Raw genomic sequence first — 7,661 nt, forward strand, 5'->3', positions numbered from 1 at the left:
TCTAGGAGCATCTTTGCTTTTTTAAAACTCTGAATCGTTTTTTGTTGTACATCTCTGTCCTCACAGAGCTAAGATTTACAGCCCTCATTAATGTAATTTATAAGACTGAAAGACAAGCCTACTAAAGGTTCTGCAGCTGATCCAGTCAGAAATATACAGATAATTCAGATTTGTCCAACCTGGTCTTGTCAAGTCAAGCAAAACAAAATCAATCAGTGAGCAGAAGTGGGAGTACTTAAGCTGAAAAAGTCTTTTTTCTGCTAGGGATGTGGATCTGGGCAGCCTGTGCCTTTGCATTTCAGAGAAAATACTGCAGGAACTGATTTGGGTTTTTTTAAGTGTTGAAAAACTATGAGCATTCCTTGAGAAATCCCCTTCTTTCTTCCATCTGTGCTGCAGTGAAGAGTGGCATGATGGCAGTGCTTGGGAATAGCTTTCTCCAAGAGAATCCAAGTCAGAAAATTGCTATTTGTCAGAGAATCACATTTCCAACTCTCAGCCACTAATAATACCCTACAAAAGTGTTCACTTTCAGTTTTCAATGACCTCTTGTACTTGCTGCTGCCACAGAAATTGTCAATTGACACAACTGGTATTTTCCCTCCAGCTAAGAACCAGCTATGACTGGGAGGCACTGGTCAAGGAGAAGAAAGCTGAGTCTTTGGACAGGGAATCTGATCACTCAGGCTGTGGATTCCTCCCTCCCTTACTTCCCATTTTGCCTGCACATGCATCACCAAATAACACAATTCCAAGCCTTGGTTGAGCTGGGGTGGAGGTGGTGGAAACTTAGTTCTGCTACCAAGGTTGAGTTTACTGCACTGAGCAGGGCCTGCCTGCAGACAGCTTTCCTTGGAAAGAATACACCAGCTTCATGTCCAGTGAAGCTGCTAAAAGCTGTGCTCTCACTGGAAGGATGCTGGAGAGTCAACAGCCCTAGACTTCCTGCCTCACATGGATTTTAGCTGAAAGCTCTAGCAGTGGTGTGTGTCAGTGTGCCCAGTGCCATGAGCTAGTCAGAGACATGTGAGCCTGTTTGTGAACAGTTCATTGAGCAAGGAACTGGTTTTTGCTTTATTAGCCTGGTTTTCATGCTTGTCTGGAGTGATATACAACGAGGTGTTTTCGGTTGAAGAGTTTTGAAAATTTGTAGTAACAAAATCTTGTTTGATCTAAGTAAAAGCAGGAGTGATGCACTGCAATTTATGTCTTGGGTCACAAAGATTAAAAAAGGAAATTCTTAACACTGCGTTTACCTCCTGGCACTGCAAGAGGAAGCAGAAAAGGCAACATCTTCATGAGCAGCTGCTTGGCTCCCTTTGCTGGTGGCTCATTAGGATGCTGTGTAACCAGAGTCTACACAGGTGGACATTTAAGAGCCAAAAATTTTAATTGGTGTTTTTTTAGATCTATGTACTCAATGGTCTCTAGGAGCTTGACCTTTGGCCAAAAACCAGTCCAATATTTTAAGTCATTGTGGGCCTGCAAAGATGCTTGTCTTGCTAGTGACTAATTTATGACTTGTTCTCTCCACAGTTAGTCATAGCACTGCAAGTTTCCATAGTGTCAAGTGGCAGCTAAGAGAAGGAACTAGGGCAGAGAAAAAGATGGGGAAGAAAAATTAAAATGGGAAAGATTTATTTCTATACAACCTGGACTGAAAGAAAAAGAAGCAAACTAACCTGACAAATATACTGTAATGTGAGGTTCAGGCAGGTAAACTGCCAGGAACTGTTGGGGTTCCAGGGACTTAGGTGTTTTAAAATCAACATTAGTACTCAGGAAAAAAAAAAAATTAAAAAAATGCCAAGACCCAAAATATTGGTTATCATGAACACCTTATTAATGAATTTATGTTCAGGGTACCATGGATCAAGCAGCAAATTCTGCCTTTGAAGAGCCCTGGCTGGGTTCTGGTGATCCTTTCTAAGATTAGTTTGGTTGAGTTTGGTGGTGGTCTTACCAAAGCATCAGGGACAACTAGAGAAAATCCACTGGGATGTAATACAATATCTTTGGACTGATAGAACTCAGAGGAGGAATTTTGAAAGGGGAATTAGTGAAGACCATAATGAAATAGCTTATGGAGAATACTTATGGAGAATATTTTGAAATGGTGAACAGTAAAATCATAGCTGATTTATAATGTGATGAGACGAAGGTTTAGAAGTTTCACATTTGAAACAGATCTAAAATGCTGCATGAGGCTTTCATGTGATCAAAAACTCAGACATCAGATAATTTAAAAAAACACTATTTAATGCAACTGTTGCTTTCATAGGTCTTCCTTTTCATGCTGTGTTTTCTAGTGACATTATATTCTCACCCAGCGCAGGAAAACAACATATGTTAAGAGATTTAGTGCTTTAGTTAGGTATATCCTGGGATCCCATCAAAAAACTCCAGAATTTTGCATCCCCAAAAGATACTTTCTTGCTGCAGAAACTGAGTATATTCATAGAACAGTCCAGGATTGAAACAGCTCAGCTATGCCTTTTGGCCTTTTGCTTTTTTTTTTTTTTTTTTGGTCTTGTGCTAAAAGACAGCTTGCTTCAACACTGCAGGTTTATGAGCATATACTGGAAACACAACAGAACAAGCTGGAAACATTTTGGATGAAAGGCTTTTGTTTATTATATGTATGGAAGTGCCAATAAGTCTTCAAATGGATAGCAACCAACACTGAACCTCAAAAAATTCAGACAGTTCAGTTCAGATAAGCATCCAGAAATTAGTTTCTTGAACCAAAACTTGTCCAAACCTCTTTGGTCTGGAAGTCAGAGTGGAAATGTTACATGAGCAGAATTTCTTATGAGTTTTCCAGTGCTCATTTCCTTTTGCCTGCAAAGAGATATCATGAGAACAACTTCTTATAGTGTGATGTGTCTGCAATTAGGTTCCTGCACTTGGCTGGAAAACACCCCAGCAGTTAACCAAGGCTGTTTTGAAGTTGTGTAGGGAATAAATTTTATGCCAAGTCCAGCCCTAATAATCACATAGAAGAGATAAACCATATACTCTTATGCAATGAAATATGCATAGCATTAATTCCTTTGCAAGATTTTAAAGCCACTTCCTTTCTTCTTGTGGCACTAAATCCAACAGTTTCATTTTAAAACTGAACTTGGACTGAAATTGAGTTCACTTGTAAGTGAATTTCAAATTAAATCTAACAGTAGAAAATTTGCTAATCTAACATAATTGTTTCTGCCCTTCTGTGTTTCCATGTCTGTTGTACTGTGTAATCACATTTTGACATACATTCCACATTTTGGTCTATATTCCACATGATCCTTTCTATGAAAAACAAAAAGACAGCTTTTTCAATGGCTTTGCTGTGAACTAGGCTAGGAGAGCTGGCCAATGTTGGGAAAACATATGAAAAAGATAAAAAAGTGTTATGTAGTTAGTAAAATATGTTCCTCTGTCTCCTTTTATATTAAAATCAACAATTTCAAAGTATAGGAACCTAAAGAACACTGGACTGAGCTGTTGCTGTTGGATATAATGTGCTTGGCTATAATTCACACAGTTGCCAGCAGTTTCATGCAGACCTGTGCAGCTCCTTGGAAGTTCAGTACCACCTGCAATTCAAACGGAGTTTCTTCTAGCCACAAAAGAATCAAAGGTGTTCCAATTACTAAAGGTAACACTAGTCTAACTAGATATCAACCATTCTGTTCAAAAGTAGAAAAAAAACTTATAATTCCTAAATAAAGAAATTCTGGCAGAGACAGCGCTAAATCAAAGTAAAAATGTTGTGTATTTTTCCATTGAGGTGTTAAATCACTTATCTGTTACAAAGATAGAGGAACAGCAAGCTGGGCAGGAGAATTTACCCTTTACCCATCAGCAGCCTTTTCCATACAAACCTGTATAGCTTCTTCTGTTTGGCTTTCAAAAGGAATGAAAAAGGCTTACTCATGTTGCTTGCTGTTTCAGTCAGAAAAGGGTCTTCAGAAGTACCTAACTGCAGAGTTTCCAGAAGTTTTGAGGTCACTTATATACCCTTGGCAGCATAAACTGTAGCAGAACAAGACCTTTAAGCACCTTCACATTTGAAAATTGAAAGTCAGCTTTTACATACCATTTATGTTTTTTTCAGAATTTCACCGATAAAGGCAAATAGTTGGTTTCATTTGTTCAAGTCCAGGTCTCCATTTTCTTTGTGGCTTCATTTTAATTCTGCATATTCCCAAGAATGCATCTCGGTTGTATTTGTAGGCAGCCTAGATCACACCAGCTGTTTTGTTTCCCAGAGCTTTCTGTAAAAGAGAAACATCAGGAATACTTTATAGTTTACATTTTTTGTTGCCACTAGTCTGAATAATATCTGATGGACACATTCTTTGGAACTTGTCAGGACAGGGAATCATCCTTTATTTCAACTTATTTCTGATGAAATAGCCCCCAAAAGTAACCACAATGTCAGAGGTTAAGGAAACAACTCTGTTTAAAGAAAAAAAAAAAAAATCAGAAGCGACTCAGACATTGAGAAATACAGTTATTTTTTCCAAATTCTCTCTCATTGTTTGGTTTCTTTCTGATTCTGTTACACTTAAGTCTTTGAATTTTTTCTCTGAATTGTTACATATAGTATCCAGAGTTGCTTCTGCCTCAAAAGCAGAAAATCATCCTGAAAGTAACATTGTTCATTTAGTGGATCTTATGTAGTCTAATCACTCACAAGGTTATATTCTGTGGAGTGAGGAGTTTCACTGACCAGCTATTTGCTGAAATCTGAAAAAATCACTGTGCTTGTATCTACAGAATTTCAAACCACAACTTTATTCTTTATCTCCACTGTTCCTGAATGGATGGCTTATACACAGAGGGGAGAGAGGGCAGGAATAGCTCTGTGGGCTTTCTCCAAAACTGAAACAGCTTTAAACTAGTCAGAGTAAACAACAAAAAAACCAAGGAGAGCACAAAAGATGGTTAAAGAAGTGTTAACCCCATTGAACCCTGCATAGAGAATGGAACTCAAGGTTGTTAGGGTAAGTCCCACAGAGAGTGACCAAAATGTGCTCTGTTGCCCTCCCTAAGTCATGTCCAGATGAAATTCTGACTGGCCACTTCTGTAGGTGTGAATTTTCAGTATCTGCTTTTGAATCTGCTTTTATGTTCCTTCCATGCTGTTTTGGAATGAGCAAAATGTAATTTTAGCTCTAGTTTCCAGAAAATAACCATTCTTGATAAGAAGCTACACCAGGTAACCCAGGCATTACAAAGAGCATGGCATCCATGTGAATCTGCCTTCCTACAGATTATTTCAGTGTCTCTGGCAATCTAAAAACCCAGGGAAAGATTCATACACATTATTTCAGAAAAAAAACAATTGGTGGTCACTTGAAAATTACACTAGGCAGCAATAAGAATTTCAAGTACGTTTTCTCTTCCAGAAAAGGACATCAAAGAGCAAGGGCACTGCTCTCTTTTGTCATTTCCTTCAATAAAAAAAGGAAGGGGCAACCCTAGGTACTTGAATAATTTTAATCAAAACTAAAAAAATGTATATTAATCAGCTCTGAAGCTTGATAGAGCCCTTTCTTCATGCAACTGTTTCTTAATTAAACCCTGAATGCAGGAAAAGAAGTTGGGAACTTAGGTACAACATATGGTCAGGTAAAAATACAACTGATGAGATTAAAAATCTGGTAGAAGCAGGTACCAAAAGAAAGACTTACAAAATGTGTCTCTTTTACTACAAATACAATTCCCCTTTTATGTGAATAGAGAGAAAGAAAATGTAAATAGCTGTCTGGCCCTCATAAGAGTATCTCCAAGAAGTGCAGTGATGGAAAGAAAAGGCAGGGATCTGAAGAGCTAATGGTAATTTCATCATTGTCCCTGCCAGTTCAGATACACACATGATTAATTTTAGTATGACTCTCATTCATAAATGCATTGTTTTAAGACATGCAGCATTTTGGTTTGCATATGCCTTCCTCCCCTACAAAAAACTCCAACCAACCCACCAATAATGACAAAACTCCCACCCAGATAAAACCCTTAAAAGCAGCACAATTACAGGACTATTTCTTCTGCAGTAGAAAGGGAAAGCTCAGGGCAGAACCAAGAGTGTCAGATGTCTTCATTCCACTAATCCCATCATACTGAAATGTTGTATCTTAGCCACTCAATTGAAATGAAAACTATAGATTACCATTATTACCTGTACAGAGTCCAGTTTGGTCAGCCACATGCACCTGAGTAATTGCAGTGCACTTACTTGGGCCATTTATGTGCAGTGTAAAGACAAGTGGAAATGCTGGTGGCAAAACCAGACCCATTAAATGTAAGTGAATCTTTACTTGGCAGCAAGAGTTGTCAATTCAACTATGTACAATTCCCCACCTACAAACCATGCTTCTTTCTACCACTCTGTACTTCTCTGTCTCTGTAAAGGAAAATCTGCCAGGCTTGCAATGTGTATAACCCTGCACACATGGCAGCTTTGTGGTGGATCATTCCATGGAGGTCCTCTGCACATCCTCAGAGCACCAGGCCTACTTCCAGTTCAGCATGTTTGCTTCAAAATCTCATCTGTTTTTGCATATGATCCTGAAATAGGGGAAAGGAAATATGTGATGTAGTTCCCTGTAGCATGAGTGTGTTGTTTTGAATAGCCAGGTTTCCTTTCCATGCCCCAAAGCACAATTCCATGTGTTCATAAAAACAGCATTTCTTATTATTTTGGATTCACCCTGATATGTTGAAGGAGGAATATTTTTTACATAATTCCCTTTATTGTGACTCATCAGAAAGATCTGCATCCATTTGAGATAGAGGCAAGAATGAAGCCTGTGTGTGGATGATGACTCAGATGAGCAAAACCAGCAGTTTTAGCAAGTTTCTTACTCCCACTCATAGAAGTTAAGAGTACTGGAATTAGAGGAGAGTTGACTGAATGGTATTCCTTCCTGAGAACTGCAGTTTTCTAATTATTTATGTTAACTTGCAAGAGAGGATAAAAAATTTCACATTGAAAAACACAGGAGCATTGAAGAAAATAAAAAATAATCTTCGGTTCAGAATTCTGTCTTGGCTAATTAATTTCTTTCTTTTAATAATTTAATTTATAGCATTTTTACCTTTCTTGTCAGATTTTGTGACAAGGAAAAATATTTCTTAGAACATACAGAAATAATGAGACTTTATGGCAGGGTATCTGAGACAGGCATGTGACTAAACCAGGAGTTCTGGAATCCACAGACATTATTATTACTTATCAGTTATAAATAGAAGTTACTGACATATTTACAGACAAAAAATTCTGGGTATAAAGCTTAACTGTGGCAGTGTGAGCATTTGGCAGTTCCTGAAATGTTGCTTTAAATTTAGAAACCAAGGTTTCTCATTGAAGTATGGGTGAAGTCACCCAGGATTTGTAGGATGTTGTAGGATACAGGCAGGATGAAATGTCCAGCATTTACACTGAGATACCTCCAGGGGGACTCTACCTGGGAAACATAGAGAGATCTGAAGGATTAACTCATGTAATTTCCATGAAATCAGCTGTATAAACCATTTTGAGCAACATTACCCAGAGAGGCTAAAGTGCCTGTTTAGGATCTAGACTGAATCCAGAGCCACTATGGCTAAATGCCCTTCCAGGATCATGACTGCAGCTTTGTTTGAGGTCTTGTATGAAATGAGAG

General features: G+C 38.2%; 1 long non-coding RNA gene across 1 annotated transcript in view; it reads right to left on the reverse strand.

Moving 5' to 3' along the window:
• The window catches only part of LOC115484929 (uncharacterized), a 31,542-nt gene extending 27,192 nt beyond the window's left edge, over window positions 1–4,350 (reverse strand). The window contains exon 1 of the long non-coding RNA XR_007777315.1: window positions 4,088–4,350. This is a non-coding gene — a long non-coding RNA (uncharacterized LOC115484929). The remainder of the gene's footprint in view (window positions 1–4,087) is intronic.
• Between the last annotated feature and the right edge of the window lie 3,311 nt (window positions 4,351–7,661).

The sequence above is a fragment of the Serinus canaria genome, chromosome 3, assembly GCF_022539315.1.
Source record: "Serinus canaria isolate serCan28SL12 chromosome 3, serCan2020, whole genome shotgun sequence".
Classification (NCBI taxonomy): Eukaryota; Metazoa; Chordata; class Aves; order Passeriformes; family Fringillidae; genus Serinus; species Serinus canaria.